Source organism: Athene cunicularia (genome assembly GCF_003259725.1).
Source record: "Athene cunicularia isolate RWA chromosome 1 unlocalized genomic scaffold, athCun1 chr1_part2, whole genome shotgun sequence".
Lineage (NCBI taxonomy): Eukaryota > Metazoa > Chordata > Aves > Strigiformes > Strigidae > Athene > Athene cunicularia.
This window is the reverse complement of record NW_020799092.1, coordinates 70,588,177-70,607,528: the sequence shown is the minus strand read 5'-3', so window position 1 is coordinate 70,607,528 and position 19,352 is coordinate 70,588,177. Positions and strand designations below refer to the sequence as shown.

Genomic DNA, 19,352 nt, shown 5'->3' with positions numbered 1-19,352 from the left:
AAAATTCAGTCATCAGCCATGTGGATTTGTAATATGAGGAGAGTATGAAATTTATAGAATTGGCATGGAGGTTAAGGTGCTCTTCGGCTTACATCAGGTGATCATCTCCTACCAGATAGGAGCCAGTCTGGGGAACTTTGTGAGGAATCATGCAAATCTGTTGGGTATTACTCATTTACTCATCATACAGGGCAGACGTCACAGTGGGAGTCTACTATAGGCCATACAACCAGGACAGAGAGGTGGATGAAATATTCTATAGGCACTTAGGTGAAATCTCACAATCGCTTGCCCTTGTTCTTGTGGGAGACTTTAACTTCCTAGACATCTGCTGGAAATACAAAACAGCACAGCAGGACCAGTCCCGGAGATTCCTAGAATGTGTGGGAGATAACTTCCTGACACAGCTGGTGAGAGAACCGACCAGAGCAGGTTCCCTGCTGGATCTCCTCTTTGTGAACAGAGAAGGACTGGTGGATGCTGTGGAGGTTGGAGGACAACTAGGGCACAGAGATCACAAAATAATAGTGTTCTCTGTTCTTAGAGAGGCCAGGAGAGGGGGCAGCAGAACTGACATCCTGGACTTCCAAAGGGCTGCCTTTGTCTTGTTTGGGCACCTGCTTGACAGAATCCTTGGGAGAAGGTCCGGAAGGCTGTAGGGGTCCAGGAAGGCTGGGCGCTCTTCAAGAAGGAAGTGTTAATGGCTCAGGAGCAGGCGGTCCCCAGGTGCTCTAAGAGAAGCCAGCGACAGATAAGACCACCCTGGCTGAACAGGGAGCTTTGGCTGCAACTCAGGGAGAAAAGGAGAGTTTGCGGCCTTTGTAAGAAGGGGCTAGCCACTCACAGTGATTACAAAGATGCTGTGAGGATATGCAGGGTGGAAATCAGGAGGTCCCAAAAGATTGGAAATTGGCCAATGTGATGCTGATATATAAGAAGGGTTGGAAGGATGATCCAGGAAATTACAGGCCCGTCAGCTTGACTTCGGTGCCGGGAAGCTGATGGAGCAGCTCATCCTGAGTGCCATCACACAACACATGCGGGACAACCAGATTCTCAGGCCCAGTCAGCATGGGTTTATGAAAGGCAGGTCCTGCCTGATAAACCTGATCTCCTTCTACAACAGGGCGACCTGGTTATTGGATGAGGGAAAGGCTGTGGATGTAATTTACCTTGACTTTATTAAGGCCTTTGACACCGTTTCCCACAGCATTCACCTGGTGAAACTGGCTGCTCGAGGCTTGGATGGGCACACGCTTTGCTGGGTAAAAAACTGTCTGGATGACCAGGCCCAGAGAGCTGTGGTGAACGGAGTTAAATCCAGTTGGCGGCCGGTCACGAGTGGTGTCCCCCAGGGCTCGGATTTGGGGCCACTCCTGTTTAACACCTTTATATATGGTATATAGACTAGGAATTAAATGCAAACAGACAGGTTTCTAAGCACTTAATAAGAATATTGTATATTATATGTAAATTCCTACAAATCATTAGTGAAAAAAAACACAAAAGAAGAGGCCTTAAAAAATCAATAGCTTAGCTATCTTACTAATATTTATATTTCTGCATTTGAGTATGTAATTATTTTAAACTTGTTACATTAACTAGAAACAAAAGAAAGGGAATTTCAATTTTTTCTTATTACAGAACAGGGACTTGTTGCAAATACAAACATAAATAAGGCAGCTGATCCTGGTGGGTTTATCCAGTAACACCCTCTGCTTGTTACTGGCTGGCTACTTGCCATGAAAACTTGGGGCTGCCAAAAGAAAAAAAAAAAAAAAAAAAGTTTTATTTTGTGAACAAGAAATGTTTTACAAATATTGAGACTAAATTCATGCTGTATTGTCTGTGTACCACATGTAACATCTCTCACCTCTCCTTTGATGCAGACTGAAAATTACAAACCTTTTATATACAGGGTGAGGAAGGAAGTAAATGCTGAATCTTAAGACTGAATAAAATAGCTGAAGAAGATGATGCAGAAAGAGGCTAGCATTGGGCATGAATGTTAATTTTATTATATATATGACTTTGATAGAGTTTAGCTAGAGAAATAAACTGCCTCTGGAAATGCTTGAAGAGTAAGAAAATCCAGCATTTTTTTCCTTACGCAGCGATAACACTATGTTACATATTACATCTTGAAGCACCAAACCTTTCAGTGACTTGATTCTATTAAAGAAAAAGTACATGTCCTTGGTATACACATATGTTTTCACATCACTATTGATGGCATGATCAAATCAGCATTAACTAAAATAGGTGCTGGATTTTTCTTTGTGTATTCCTCAGTGTGCTCAATAAATTATGACTTTAGATATGGCAGTCTGAAGGGAGCTTGCCTTAAACTGAGTTGATCTCAAAATCTGTAAAATCAGTTTACATGGGGGAGCTGCCTTTGGAAGCAGCATTACACTGCTTCCCAGCCTGTGTATTTTAGCCATCAAGTGAGAATCAGGTTGTCTGGGGTTTTTTGCCTCTACTTCTACTGTCCTGCCAGCACAGTGACAGGAGTGAAGAACAACTTCAGATTTACATGACCATCAGAAGTGCAATTTTGCTACTCTCAGCTGGTGACTGGAATACAGTGATTTTGTAGTTTTCCTTAATTTTAGCATCTTCTCAAACATAAACTGCTACATTCAATTTTGCATCACAATTTCCTACTGATTGTCATAGATGCCTGATTTAAAATGTTATCTAATGTACTTAAGTACATAAATAGGTAATTGATTGTTCACTATTTGTTGCAGTGGGCAGGTAACAGCACAACTCAAAGGTTGGCTTCCTGTGTTGTTTTCCTTCCCAGTTATGGAGGTACTTCTGAAAATCCTATTCCCAGTGTTGACAGCATTGGCTTTTCCCTCTTCATACATGTGCTGCAAGTCCTCTTAATGATACATTTGGAAATGTGACACATAATATTGCTTTCACAATCTTCCTTTCTATCAGTTAAACTATTAAATGAAATAATTTACTTGATGGTAACTTTAGCAACTTCTTCAGTCACTGAATTCTCATCAGTCAGGAATATCATACTAGAATCATACCTGAATTGCTGGTTCACCTTACCTCCCAAACTATGATCAGTTGGCCATTCTTACCAGTACTCATTTTGTTAATATACTCTGCATCACCTGTCCAGGTCTGGGTTTACAGAAAGAAACACAGTGATTTCTGCTTCTGCTTTGGTCTCTTGCCTTGGAATGGAAATGAAATGCAGCGCTCCTGTCCTTTCTGACCTTTTCTCAGGTTTGGCATGTTCACTTTTGCTGAAGTAATTTTCTATGAATAAGCAAACTTTTTCAGATAGCTAGTTTCTTCCTTCCAATCTAAATGTTTTGTTTGCTCTTCATGAAACTGATGTGTTTGCATCAAATTTTACAAGGTAGTTTGTCAGCACTTGAAATAAGAAATACTGTACAACAAATTGTCCATACTGGAGTAATGCAGTTACATTATAATTAATGCAGCTTTCAGGGTTCTTCTGTCTTCGTTAGTGCATAAGAATATTTTCCATTCATAATTCTCTCCATGACAACTCATAAAATGAACAGTTTGTGCTCATTTTGTGCTAGTACTCATTTTGTTTCTCAGTCATCCAAGACCATCTGCACATTCCTTTTACTCTAAAGATATATATTTCCATTTCAAATCAACTCGCAGTTTGCTGAATATAGTAACCCAAATACTGTGCTTGAAGACCTCTTTAGATAAACTCAAATACTTTAATTTCTTTTTCTAAAATTCCTGCGGACTAGGTACTCCTTCTAACAGTATGCATATCTCTTGGCTATGTATGGATTTATCTAAATTTGTCTATAATTTAGGAAGCCCACAATGATTTGCAGTTCTCCGTCTTAAGTTGAATGTGGTTTAAAGACCAGATAGTGTGTTTCAATTTGCAGGATGTTATTTATTCTAAATAATCTTTCCCCAAAATCCAGTAGAAGTCGGGAAAAATGAACTCAGAGCTGACTTTCTAAAAGACTAACATTTGGCAAGTTGTTATTATGACAAAACTAATTTTCAAAATTGTCTGCCTTTTTTCATAGAAAATCTCTCCTCCTGAGTCTGCCACATGTTCTCTCATCTGACAGCAGAAAGTGGCAATAGTAAGAATGCATCTTTTGCTCTGTTCCCCCCAATGCATTTTTCTGTAGTTTTTCTCTTTCCTTTCAAGACTATGGTACTTCTGCACTATCTCTCTTTAGGAAAAAAACGTAAGATAAAGCATTCTTAGATAACTTTCATAAAAATAGGAATTGTCTGCTACTTAAATGCTATACATTTTGCTGATTTATTTTTGACCAGAACTTTCTCACTCAACCTTTGTCTGTATTATGTTTGATGTTTTTTCCCTTCAAATTTTTTTTTTTTTTTAAGCTACTATTAAAAGGGTAACTGCAATAATTTAGGGGTGGCCAGGGACAGGCATGTGAAATCACATAAAAAGAAGATAACGTTTCAGTCATAAACACAAGGGGGGGAAAAAATCAAATAGCATTTATGTATTACTGCTCCGTAACATCCAGGTCAGATTACAGCTTAACTAATAAGCATTTAATTCTGTCATGTTCAAGGACTGAGCACATTCTTTCACAAAAAACCAGCAGTTTAGCACACTCCTTCACCACCCAGGCTCTCTGCTGATCATTAAGAAACCCCTGCAAGGAGTCAGTGATCAGGAAACATTAGCCCTGTACATATTCATCCAAAAGTAGAGATCTCTAAAACATCTGCCTTCTTTTTCATATTTAAATGTAGTGTAACCCACAGAAACTGATGCTATTTAGATTTGAGAAGAACTAATAATCCATCTCTCTTAATGTCTTAGTAACTCCAGCATCCAGTGATGATAGTTATGAGAATGATTATTACCCTTCCACTGTAGTAATGTGGTCAGGAGTGGAAAAAAATACTTCCCTTTGCTTAATTGCAGCAGCATCTCAGCTTTCAAATTTTGCAATAGGTATAGCCACCTAAATCAACTTTGTCTTGTATAAAACTGTTTTTCTTCATATATTTTAACACCCACAAAACCTCACCAAAATTAAACTACAGTGTATGGAAAGTAGTCCAATAAATTAATTTAAACATATACAAGTTACCTACAGATGTATACATTTCCCTCTGTAGCCTGTTTCACAAGCTAAGCACCGGTGTCTTGACCTGTCACATTCAAACTGTGGGAAATGAGGAAGTATAAAATTAACCTTAGCTCTGCCCTTGCTTATTGGTGGCCTGCCATACATATTTTGTGTTCTGTTTTTGCAGATAACATAAAAAAATAATGGAAAAAGCACTTCACTTATTCCACAGAAACACTAGTTTTTTTCCTCCTTTACTCTCCATACCTTTTTACCACTCTGCCCTGTCATGCACTGCTTTTGGAAATGGGCTGTCACAAATATTCCCAGTGGCTTTTGCACAGGTAGAATTGGAGTTAGACTGAGCTGTCAGGTACAGAAATTCTTTATTTTATGCTTTTCGGAATGTTTAATTTTTCTGAAGTGGTGCTTTATAAGAGATACTAGTGAGAGTCTTAAATGTGCATTAACAAACGCTTTTTATCAGAGAATGTTATTTCTTAGTGTAGGAGGATACAGATTTATATCTGATTTCTGCCATGCAGGGATATTGTCTGTAAGATTGAAAACCTAACCAAAACAGAATTCTCCCCCAATGACAACAACAACAGAAGAACAAAGAAAAACCCAACCAAAAACACCCCACCACCTAAACTCCACAAAATAACCCAAACTAAACCAAAACAAACAAAAAAAGAGACTAAAACTGAATTGGAACTGTTGGGTGAGTCGAAAGCACTGCACATATAAAGGAGCCAATCATAGTTTGTGTCTTTGCCACACAAAGACACATGGTTTGTGTCTTTGTGATAAGCTATGTAATTTGTAGCAGGATCAACAACGGACTTTTAGATTTTGGTGCATAACCTTGACTATCTTCCAGACAAATATCAGAAAAATGTCCTAAGGCTACAGTTTATTACATTTGGGATGATGAGTGTTGGATTCTCGGCACAATTATAAAGTTGTCCCATTTTATTTCAGTTTTTCTTTTTCTAATTATGTGTAATTTACTATACAATGATGGAAACAAATGTCGCCTTCTCTACACCTGCAATCCTGCAGATTTCATGTCTTTTCTTATTATTCAAAGAACTGTTGATACAGATGTTATGCTCATAAAAATACACATACGTATAATGCTTCCTACAATGATCTCATGTACTTCATGAGCATAATTAAGCCCTGCAGCACAGTTAAATGTCATTTTGGTTTCATAAACAGGTAAACTGAGGCATCGAAGTCATGACTTGCTTAAAATTGCACCAATTTAATGACAACATAAACGGTGGAAGCCAGGAAATCTGACTGCCAGTTGTTTGAGCTGAATCGTAAAAACATACAGCCTCTATTAACCCAGAACAACTTCAACTGCAACCACGCTTCTTTATAACTTTGTATAAAAATATTTCACTTGCGTTAAGATATAATGGTTGTTGACATTTATATTTCATCAGCTACCTGAGTTCCAAGTGCCTCTTTTGGATGGTTCAGCTTTCCAAAATCCTTTTTTATACACTCACATTTTCCCCTTTTTTTTTTCCATTGAGTTTCTACCCTGCTCTACAAAACCTCGTCACTATGACCCTGCAGTGCAGTAAGCACACTTTAAAATTCTCTTTCCTTTCCTGATGATTTGTTTCATTAGTGACATTCTTCAAATCAAATGTACCTAATCCATGGTTCAGTCTACTAACAGGAAATCGGTTCAGTGAACAGGGATTTATATAACAAAAGAAGTGCTCACTTAGGGAGTACTTTAATACTTTGTTCATTGAAAAAAATGCTAACCTTCAGATTTTTCTGACTTTAATGCTCTGGTGTTTCAGTTTGGATTTAACTGTAAATGAAAGCCTTCAAAAGCCATATAATCCATCGATCTCATATTTGCTGAAGCACAGTTTCATGGTACATGAACGGTTTTTATTTCTTTGATTTTTTTTTTTCTCCTGTAATTATGTCAGCTATGTTACTTCCAAGCATGCTTAATTCTGCTGTCTGTTCTGCTACGCAATTATTAACCAAGGTCCAAATGTCTATTTTATTTTATATTTGTTTAACTCTGGGATAGTGATTGTAATCCCAACATCTGAATTTATTTTTTCTGGGGAATGTTCCTCTTTTTTATGCTATCAGTACTTCAGCTATTGGGGTGTTGAGGCTTAAGTGTTCTGATTTCAGATGTGAATATCTATAGATACATCTTACTGGATAGATTTTTATTTTTTTTTTTTGTATGCACAGTTTTTTAACTTTATTGAGACAGGAATTTCCTGTATTTCTGACAGGAGCAAATTTTTATTTCTCTTAGTTTTCCAGAGGGGGTATTGATATAAGAATCTATACTAGACTGCAGATCATTAGAGTATTTGATTACCTCTCAAATTACTTTAACTGCACAATTCAGTGTTCCAAGGAAAGACCAAAATCTACTGTTAGCTTGTGTGGCTTTCAAAATTGTTAATCCATTGGTAATACTCTGGAAAGAGAGAAAGTTGGACATTAGGGTCAGGTAATGAAAATAAGAGTAATTATGCCAGATGAACTGTGTCTGGAAATTGTGACAGAGCCTAAGGAATGGTTGTGCCTGTTTAACTTTTTTTTTTTTTTTTTTTTTTTTTTTTTTTTTGTCCCCAGAGAAGAACGATTCAACAGTGTTATTGATTCGAATATATAGGTCCTAAAATAGCAAGGCCTTTTTACTGAGTCATGTCATGATTCTTTTGTTCTTTCATTTTTAAATCTAGTAAAATAACCTCTGCCCCAAAAACACAAATGATTTTGTGCAGCTCAGCTTTGGTTAAATTATTAATATAAATAAATTTTACAATAGAAGTTGCATGATGGTAAGTTTTGAATGAAAATAGGGTTCTGAAGAAATGAAGTGAACAGAACCCATCCAGAATGTGAATAAGAATTATATAACATGATCTTATACTCTTGGTAGATAGCTGAAGAGCTTTTTTCTTATGATGTGTCTTAATGGATATTCCATTGCAATTCAGTGGGATGTAGGTATTCTTTGAAAACTGTAGCCACAGACTCATGAGACAAGTGCATACCTTCTATACACAGATCCACTGTTTTCAAAGAGGACTCACTCCGCTACTTTCAGTCACTACTCCTTGAAGCAGTGGTCCAGCTCATCACCCGTCTCTGACGATTCTCTTTCTTCCCTCTGGGATACTTATCTCATGAAACGAGCCACATAGATGACAGTTTTAACCAGTCCCTAAATAGGAAAGACATTCCTCCCAATATATCCTGCTTGACCTTCTGAAACAGGACAGAAGCAATCCAGACATGCATTATCTAGTTTTCAATTCAGAATACACCCTTTCTGACTGTAGCATGGTTTGAAATAAATTAGTTCTTCACATTTCAATCATCTGTTTCCTGTTGTGATAAAATACCAATAGTATTCCATAGGCTACTGTACGGGAAATGAGATCATTGTATTAAGTAACTCCTCCTTATCTGAGATTATCTGTTTGTGATGACGTGAAAAAGTTGACTAGCAGAAAAAAGAATGCCAAAAGCTTAATGTAGCATCTACAGTACATCCCAATGCTGATGAGTAACTGTTGTTCTTTATACACAGTTAAAACTACCCTTAGTATTCTGTATATGAAAACTTCTGTCTGCACTGTCACCAGAATCAGATGAGACTTATTTGCAAGGAAAAAATCCACAACTCCCCTTATGAATCCTTTAGAAACATGAGAGCAGTGGTCAAGATCTATAATCTAGCCAAGGTTTCAGGTCTTATTTAGAGGTAGCCATAAATAAGTTTATCTCTTCCTATTCCTTCATTACAATTAGAAGTCCTTCTGAATCTATTCTGATGGAGTAGCAAGCCAGAAAGATTTGCAGTACAATATTCTGTGTGTATTTTGTGCTTGCTAGGCTAGAAGGAGTTTTTAGCAACAATACTCAAAAGTTAGTGCTCAAAAATGATTTTATCAAACTTCATATCAGAAAGTAAGATAGTATTCAATACTGGGAGGGTTGAATGAATATGCACCGAATTTGGGTATATATAACCTTTGTTCACAATAATTTTTCTTGTCAGTGGAGAACAGGTGCAGTGAGGTAAACTATGATATTAGAAATCTTGACATGAATGTCAAAAACGGGTTTCTCTTCATGTGTGAAGGTGTTCCACAGATTAAAGAAAAATACAGTAGAAGAAAAAGCAAGATTAGAATCTTGGTGTTGAGTCTGACAAATGGATAAAGGCCTGACACTCGAAAATCAGCAGCTGCAGCTACCTACCTTCTTAGGAAACTGTAAACTGTGTGCTTGGGATGCCAGCTCATAATTGTAAATCATAAAATGTCCACCTAAATTATCATTAAAGATTAAATTTTTAGTATTTTTTCTGAGTTTTACATATAAAAACCACAGCTGTTCATCAGTATTTTGATTGTTTCTAATGTAACTATTACATAGGATATAAGACAGGAAATCTTAATTCTCTGTAGTTCTACACTAGGTCTTCTTATTGATGCAGTTCACTACTCATTAAGAGTCATAACTTTTAAATACAGAATACCACATTGGAAGGGACCTCAAGGATAATCTGGTCCAACCTTTATTGGCAAAAGCACGGTCTAGACAAGATGGTCCAGCACCCTGTCCAGTTGAATCTTAAAAATGTCCAATGTTGGGGAATCCACCACTTCCCTGGGGAAGCTATTCCTGTGGCTGATTGTTTCATTGTGAAAAATTTTCCTTTTGTGTCCAATCAGAATCTCCCCAGGAGTAACTTGTAGCCATTATCCCTCATCTTTTCCATATGACTCCTTCTAAAAAGGGAGTATCCATCTTTTTTATAACCACCCTTTAAATACTGGAACATGGTGATGAGGTGTCCCCTAATCCTTCTCAAGGCTGAAGAAACCTGGTTCTTTCAATCTTTCCTCATGTGGAAGGCTTCCCAGTCCCTTAATGATCTTTGTGACCCTCCTCTGGACCCTCTCCAGCCTGTCCACATCTTTTTTGTACAGCAGGGACCAAAAATGAACACAGTGCTCCAGGTGTGGCATAACAAGCACTGAGTAGAGTAGGATAATGACTTCTTTATCTCTGCTGGTGATGCCCTTGTTGATGCAACCCAGCATCTTGTTGGCTTTCTTTGCCACAGCAGCACCCTGTTTACTCATGTTGAGCTTGGTGTGCCCAGGACCCCCAAGTCCCTTTCCACAGAGCTGCTCCCCAGCCAGGTAGATCCCAGCCTGTGCTGCACTCCTGGTTTATGTTTATTCAGGGGCAAGACCTTACACTTGTCCTTGCTGACCTTCATAAGGTTCTTATTATCCACTGTTCCAGCCTATCCAGGTCTTCCTGCAGGGTGGCTCTCCCTTCTGGAGTGTCTGCTTCCCCACTCTGTTTTGTATCCTCAGAAAACTTCATCAGCTCAAATTAGAAGAAAAACAGGGTGGGTTGTTTGGTTTTGGGTTTTTTTTTTGTAATATATTAAAAAAAAAAAAACAAAACAAAACAAAAAAAAACCCACAAAAAACATAACCAACCCTAGTGGTTGTTATTTGCAGAAGATCTTTGTATTTTGTGTTGCAACTCAACATGATCACATCTGAATCCACAAAATTCCTGTTAAATCTTTACTTGTCAAGTTTCTTCTGCCAAGTGCAGGGCTACTTAATTCTAGAATCCTTATAGATTCCACTTCTGGTGGGTTATGGGTAAGTTGTGATCTCCATCATAGTCAAGTCATCAGAAATGCTTATAGATAAAAGATCTTCATTTGTGCTAGGAAAAAACAAGAGCCATTAGAGATGAAATATTATTTATTAGTAGCATACTGTATGAGATTTGGTGTCCATGTGACATTCACTCTGTCTATAGAATGAGTGGCATTATTTGATCTGCTTTTGAATTTCAAGTTATGGGATCTCAGTAATAATAATGGAACAATGAAGAGCGACTGGCCTTGTAATGTGGATGGCTTACCTTCCTCTTTCACTGCATATGGAAGTAGGACCTATGACTTTGTGCCATTTTAGATCTCCACAGGAAAGAACTCCATCTTCAGCCCAATGTGCTTTGTGGAGTCTTAGATTTATTTATCTTAGACCTACGAAGTTTGTCTTGGGCTGACTGGAGCCAGCCAGACTATTCTTCAACCACAGTTGCCAGGTTGTGTAGTGACCTATACATTAGCCCAAATTGAGTTCTGAGTGATCCAGATTAAGGCTATAATTTGTTGATGGTGTTTGAATGTGACTGCATTTGTATATTACCTTGGCTTCCTCCTTCTTTGTCTAAAGGATATGTCACCTTTTTTTTCTTTTTTTTTTTTTTTTTTTTTTTTTTTATAATTTAATTTTTTTAATACATGGGCTTTACTCATCAGACCTCTCACTTCCTATAATGCCTGATTTTCCTACTGTGTATTGAGAAGTGTTATGACTGGAAGTGGATTTATGGTAGAAGATGCCTTGGAGCCGATATAAGCAGTTCACAGTATTTCAGTATAAGCAGTTCTTCACAACATTTCAACAGTTCAACTGTTTTCGTATGAGGATAGGTTTTGTGTGTGTGTGTTTGAATCTTCTAAAGCACATTGCATGGGTGTTTTGTTTTTTGTTAAGAAAGAGAAGCTACTTCTGATTCTTATTCTGATGGGAAGGCCATCTCTGAGGATGCCCTCTGAATTCCATGTAGCAGAGTAAACCTACAAAAGCCACAGTATTTAAAGAGAGATGTGAAATATATTTTCAGAGCTCTCCCAGCTTTTAAAAAGAAAGACTTCCATGCTGCCAAATCCCCAAAACTGTTCTCTTATGAATGTTGTGTTTGAGATCCAGAATGAGCTCTTTATTCAGCCTTTCCTTATTTCCCCTCTCCTTTTGTATCTTCACAAAACTTGTAAAAACTTGATAGCCTGAAGATGTTAATTGCACTATAAAAATTATTTTTAATTGGTCATTGTGTTCAAGCTTAGTACAGCAGACTGAAGGATGCACACACAAATGGAGATAGGTGTATATATCATACCCACATCCTCCTCTCCTCCATTCTTGCTTCCCTCTCATAATGTCATCACAGAAACCTAATTTTCCTTAAGAAACCAACATTAAAAATTTCACTGAGTTACACCAATGAATCTGTATGACTTTTGGGAATCATTCTTGATTTATATCTGTCTGAGAGTTAATTAAACTCTGAGCCTTAATGAGATCATTTAGGTACAGACCTTGCAAGGACTTATCAGGTGGCTTTGTACAGGTGAGCAGTTTCCAGTGAACTGGCTGGGATTATTCACCTTTGCAAATTTTTGCAGAATCAGGTTTTTAGTTATAATTTCAAACTTTAACTGGTCTTTCAAGCTTTGATGAGAATCTGAATCATTCAAATGTGTTTAATACAGGAAAGAAGATTAACTACAACTGTATTGTCATGGCTCTAGTGAATTAATTTATATTACTGCAGTCACAATAACTTCTGATTCAGGGTTATAAACTTTGTGATAGTACACAATGTAGAAGAATGCAGCATATCTGACCAGATATATATTAAAACAACAGAACTGTAATGCTTGATACAATACTTCTATTGCGTCTTCCATGGTGATATTGTCAGCATTAAATATAAGGCGGCCTTACCAAAAAAAAAGCCAAAAGCCAAAACCGAACAAACATAAAACAAAACAAAACAAACAAACAAACAAACAAAACACACACACACACAAAAAAAACAACAGGGAGAACATTTTCTTTCAGACAAATGGGAGAGTTGCTGCAACAATGAATGTCACTATAAAAGAAAATGAGAACTTGAGGACAAGGAAAAGAAAGATGCATCAGTCATAATAGACATACAGAAGAGGAGAGGATGATAATGTATGTAAAAGGCAAGCGCAAAGCGATGTGTATTTCTGTAGTCCCGGGGCGCGCGGAGCGGAGCGGTGGGCGGTGCCGGCTGCTGCTGCTCTCCAAGGTCCTGAAGGGGGAGGAACCGCGAGCTGGAGCAGAGTCACGGAAGGAGGAGTCGTTTCAGTAGGAAAGTGAATGAGACCAGAATTACTGGAGAAATTTAAATAGGAAATCAAACTGTTTGTAGGAAGACACGACGTGCAATAATATTTATTTATTGGAGTTGGGATTGTGTTTTGTACATCTTGCAGTTTTACTATGGTTCTTACAGGGAATATGTATGTGTGTGGTTTTGCATGCTCATGCACAGTATTTAGAAAAGAATTTGACGTGTTCTGCTGACATAAATTTCCCATTGTTGCATTCCTTGTGCATTAGATCTAATCAGTGATATGCTTCCATTCTACTTTTCATACTGAGTTAATTCCCTCTTCCAGTGGGCAAGCACACTGCAGAGTGTTTCATTTACTTGTCATGGTGAGATCAGGAAATCTATTGTTAATTATTATGGTTTCAATTCCCAACTCATCTGCCTATGTCAGATGTGCCATTGTGTGTGTGTTTGACTATTAATGACTAGATGGAATATTACTGTGTATACTATGAATACAAGGCGCTTTTTAGGCAAATGCCTCTAGAAAAAAATAATCAAAATGGTACCAGAAAGTCTGACAGACTCTTACACAACTACCCAGTAAATGATTTAAACACAAAATTAAACGTATCAGGTTTATGTGTGCATATAGGAAATGTTATCTAATTCTTCAGACTCTTTTAAAATTTACATAACATGCAAAGAGATGTCTTTTAAAACAGCATATGAATACAAAGGTGGATACTATTAATAATAATACTAGCACATTTTTATTAACTGGAAAATATTACCACACAGACAAAAAGCTGAAAATATGACGAGGAGGATGAAGTAAAATAATATCTGATGCATGAAGTGTCTATTGTACCCCATACTTACAAATAGATACAATTTATACATATATATATATATATAGAGAGAGAGAGAGTAATTTTATTATGGGTTTTGTTAGAAGGAGCTACTGAGTCAAACAAACAAAAAATCCAGAATTTCATTTTAAACTACTAGCCTGTAGACATCCCAATGAGTTCCCCACACTGGGAATTTTAGAGTGGAAGAGCAATAACATAGAAAATGTTTACCTCCTCTTCCCATATGACATGGGAAAAAAAAAGAAAGAAAGAAAGAAAGAAAGAAAAAGATAGAATGTATATTAATTTCCAATTGATGGGTCTCTCCAGAAAAATCACATTTTAAATTTAAAATCAGCCACTTCTCAGTAAAATTTGTGTTCGCTTCAATGGAAAATGATAGTCTTTGGTAAGTATCCATAAGAGTTACAACACTGAATGTGCTACCATTCTGTAACTACCAAACTGTGGAATTGCACTATTTGTGCAAATAGTATAGGACTTCCATTGTCTTTTGGAAATGTACTACAGCATCCCCATATAAACATAATTCATTTTAAATTAGTTTAATTAATAAAGTATATACAAATGGAGTACTAAATGGGTTTTGCAATCTTTTGAAAGTTCCTTTATTATATTATCCCATTAAGTATATAAATAAATAGCATTTTTTAATAATAATAATGAATGGAAATATAATAAATAATTAGACTTCATGCTTAACAATTTAGGGGGGTTATTTTATTATTAGCATGATATTAATTCGAAATTTGTAATTACAATTTTGAAAACACTTTTAAATGGGGTTTTTATCCTATATAAGTACTAGTGAGTGCTGAGCAAACATGCAGATGATCAAAGATATAATAACACAGGAGAACAGTGCAGTAATACTAGTGTAAGAAGGCTCAGTCAAGAGCCTTGTTATTTTATAATACTACATGTATCCCTCCTGCAAATTTAAATTTTCTTATTCTTTCTGTTGCATTACTACTAGTGGTAGCATCAGTATTGCCCACAGGGTTAAGGAATGTTTGCCAACATGTAATTTAGCTCTTCTTATATCAGGGTGAAACAATATGGGAGTAAACACAGTCTTATCATTATTAATGTTGATATAACCACAGTGATTTTTTTCAAATTTACACCTTAGTTGTCCCTTACAGGTCAGGAAATTATTTTTCTCCATGAAAACGTTTTATAAATCAGAGGAAAGAACAAACATACAAAAATGTCAAATATCATTTATGTAAAAGGAGAATTGACAAATGCTTTGGCCAATTCTGATGGATTTAGTTCATTGTTTTGCAACATACTAAGTGCTTTTAACAAATGGTCTTTACCATTTCAGATCTTAAGTGAGATAAAAGAGGACTAGGAAGCAGTCAGAAAGATAGGTTAAGTGATTATTTTTATTTGTTTCACATGCCTTAAACAGCTGATATATAGGGACATTCTTTCCAAACTACTCTATCTGTTTTCTCATATTAACAAACAAAAATATCTTTTTGTCCCCTTGGACAAAGGATAGTTTTGCATCATTCATAAAACAGTATATTTTCCCAGTTCTAGGGAGGGAGACTTTCAACACATGGACAAAGTCACAGATGCAGAAGGACATTCCAGAACTAGCTTTAAATAAAGTGGGTTACATGCTGTAAACACAGACCAGGCAGAGCTTTAATTTTTGCAGGCAGTGCCACAACAGTTGTGTGATTATGAAGCTGTTTAATAAAGAGTATGACATCTTTGTACAATACTTATTCTCTGGGAAGAAAGGGAAGAGGTCCTGTAATAAGAGAAGTGTGTAGAGTCAATCAAGTGCCATTGGAAGAAGAGGTCCACACTGTGAATATACCAGTAATTGATGTCTTGTGGCTACCCCCATTGTAACCCAATTAAACTTTACTGAATTCCAACAGGGGAAAGCGGTAGGGGCGCAGATCTTCACTGCCATACTACCATAGGCCATCCTACTTACAGGCACTGGAAACCAATTAAAAACTTATCCAAAATAGGATGCTTAATGAACACACTGTCTGGAGAGGATTATAATTATCTTCTCTTTCTCATCGTGGGCCTGTACAGGCAGTACAATCTCAGGGAGAAACAGCTGAACTATCCCAAGAAAGTTAAATTAATATCCTCCAAAAAATAAACAGACATTTTAATGGGTTTTTTCTTCCATCACTACCCACCTGTTTCCGCCAAAGTTATTAAGACTACTGTGCTTAGCAGTTAGATGAAGACATTCAGTCTTCTCTGAAATACACACCTCAGAAGTGGTTGGCAAATGAGCTGGCAATAATTTTTTAAACAGTTTGGCTGAAAGTTACACATTTCATCCCCCAAACCCTCTACAAATTGAATGGTATTGAATTGAATTGAACCCTGTGCAGATTTTGTACAAGGGAATGACTTTTCCATTTCATGGATGGAATGAGATGCGTATGTAAAGATTAACAGTAGCACTGAAGACAGTTTAGATACAGAAGTCAGGGGTTTTGTTGTGGGGTTTTGTTTTGTTTTGTTTTTTACTGTATTGTATTACTCTGAGATACATCCCATTTTCCTTTTTTGAGACTGATAGGAATTACCCAGAACAGTGATCATGCACATGCCTGTACACACGTGTACACATGTGTATATATGGCAAAGTAAAGAATAAAACCTTTCTTTCAGTCTGGGTCAGCAAAACGCTTATCCTGGCTCTAGATTCTAACTAAGGATATTGGTATTGGATTCCTGCTTCACAAAAAGAGCTATGAGGTATTTCAGTGGCTACATGCAGTCCAAACCCTCATTTTTATATTGTTAAGAGGTTTCCTGTAGCACAGTATTCTGAAGCTGCAAATGAGAGTCTGCTCTGACATCAGTGTTGAATGGTATCTATCCATTCTATTTCCATTTTGCTCAAGCAGTTTCTTTACTAGTGTTCAAGAGCTGATGTCATTCCTGTATCACTCCCATAAGGAAAAAACAGCATGGACATTCTAGCAGGCTAGATGCTGAATTTTATCCTCACTCTCAAAGGAATTTTGTTTCTTCTACTTTTATCTTTTATCTGTCTTTTGAAGGAGGGAAAGTTTCCATAATCCCTTCCTGTGGCTTCCCATAATTTGACAAGAAAATGCCGGGAGCTCCAGAGGATATTTGTATTAACCTTGCTCATCATCTCTCAGTTCTTTATGTCTGTTTTAAAGTCAAAGATAATGACTAATTCATTCCACAGATAGACCTGCATTAAATGCTATCTCTAGCACAGGTCACAGCCCACACATGTCAAATGGCTTATTTATAATGTCACTGGAATAGAAGCACATCTCTACCTCAGCCTTCTTTCTCCTTCCTCTTGGCAATCAGTCTCCTATGAACACAAAGGACTGTAGGTACATCCAAAACCCAAACCACATCTATCACAAAATTGCTAACCTTAGTGATTATAACATATAGTATTTTCAAAGGTGCAAGATACTTAAAATACTGTCAGTGCTCATTTTGTAGTGGTTTTCTCCATTGTATAAATTACATGTGTAACTTGTACGCACTGCACTTGGATATTTTCACTCATAGTAATATTAATATAAAGGATCTGAAGTTAATGGTGGTTTATCTCCTTTAGCATTACTTTTGAAACACAGACTTACAAATTCTATATCTGAAGAGTAATGGAAAGGAAAGCACTCATGCCTGTTCACCGCGCAAATTCAAAAAGACTTCATGAATACACTCACATGACATATCCTTTTTCCTACTGATTGGACATAGTTTCATTTTTAAAGCATATACCTTTTAAACTTGCATATAAACAAACTGTAAAAAACCATGCAACCTAGTTCTATGGCTTCTTTTACGAATAAATCCAGCCTTAAGGCTGATATGTATTATAAATAAAATAGGGATTTTTACTGTTATTTTATGTTGATATATGCATGTTTTTACTGTTTTGAAATTAACATTGCAAATATTGAGACTATTTCTATAACAAAGTAGACCATTAATTTATTTTTGTCATGCCTCAGTGGTTTGATTATATATGTGGTGTTGTTCAAATTAAAGCTCTAATTTTTTAAAAGGTATAATTTTAAAATAGTGATTCTGCTGGGAAATTTTCAGATTCCTCTCAAAGGATTACAGGCGATAAACTTAATGATTACAAATACTGTATTTACCTCTTGAGTAAAGTATTGGTTTGTGCAGGTTTTTATTTTGATAAGTAGTACTGCACACAGTTTCTAAAACATGATTGTTATCTGCATGTTTGAGACAGGTTTTCATCCATATTTATTATATGGGATTGGTTAATTATATATACATGTCTGTATATATATATCTATGTATCTATGTGTATGTATACATATACCCTTTAGATGGAAGATTGTAATCCTGTTTCTCCCAGAGGATTAAGCCTGTACTTATTTACTACATCAACACGTAAATTCAGGATGTTGTGTTTCTGTAAATTTGTATGGAAGCCCAGGTTTTCTAAGAGGCTTTATGGGAAGTCTAAAATCATTGCTTTATTTCTTAGAAATTAAATGGTTGTCTTCTGAGAGTCATAAACCATACTTAGCACTAGATGGGTGACCACAGCATTTCATTATTGAAAATCTGTAGTGTTCTCTGTTTTGCTAAACTGAGTATATTTTGGGGGCTGTAATAAGTATGCATAAGATGTGATCATCTTGCTCATCAGGAAACTTATCACTTTCAATGGGAGTGCTGGGCACCGAATGACACAACTGCATGTTAGTAGTTGATTTTAGGTTGGAAATTTTGTTGAGCAGCCCCATGATTTACATAGTATTGTAACTACTCTAAGTAGTTGGATAATGGTGTCTATTTGCCTTTTCAGCCATGATAGTTTAGGCCTATTTCTTTAGTAAAAACAAGTTTTATATTGACTTTACAGCAATAAAAAACTGTTGCTGATATCCAAATTAGAAAACTCAAATATGTATGCAATTCTGTGTTATGAGTTCTGAAGTAATTAGAGTAAGAAATGTCATTTGGCTGTGCCTGCTAGCCTCTTCAGATTATTTTCTCAGCTGATTCTCTTCTATTTGACCCATTCTAGCCAATATATATCATTACCCATCTTTCATTATTGTGCATCAGGAGGACGAAGGGAAAAAATATAATAAAGTAACTACATGTGGATATTGAAGGGAAAAAAATAATAGAGTAACTACATGTGGATATAGAGAGTCCCAAAAAACTGCAGAATTCCACTTACATCCAGAAACTTAAATGATTGAGGTGGAATAGTCTGTTTATTCTGGCTTCTGTTGGCTTCTGTGGGCTTCATTGTTGGGATCATCATAAAGGTGTTCAAGTGTTAAGCTTAGAAGGCATTAAATATTTTTCTACAAGGATGTGCTTACCTTGGCATGACAAGAGTCCCATTTCTGATTTTTTT

General features: G+C 36.5%; 1 protein-coding gene across 12 annotated transcripts in view; it reads left to right on the top strand.

Moving 5' to 3' along the window:
• Positions 1-19,352, top strand: part of MAGI2 (membrane associated guanylate kinase, WW and PDZ domain containing 2) — a 532,719-nt gene that overhangs the window by 111,091 nt on the left and 402,276 nt on the right. The gene's annotated exons all lie outside the window — the stretch shown is intronic.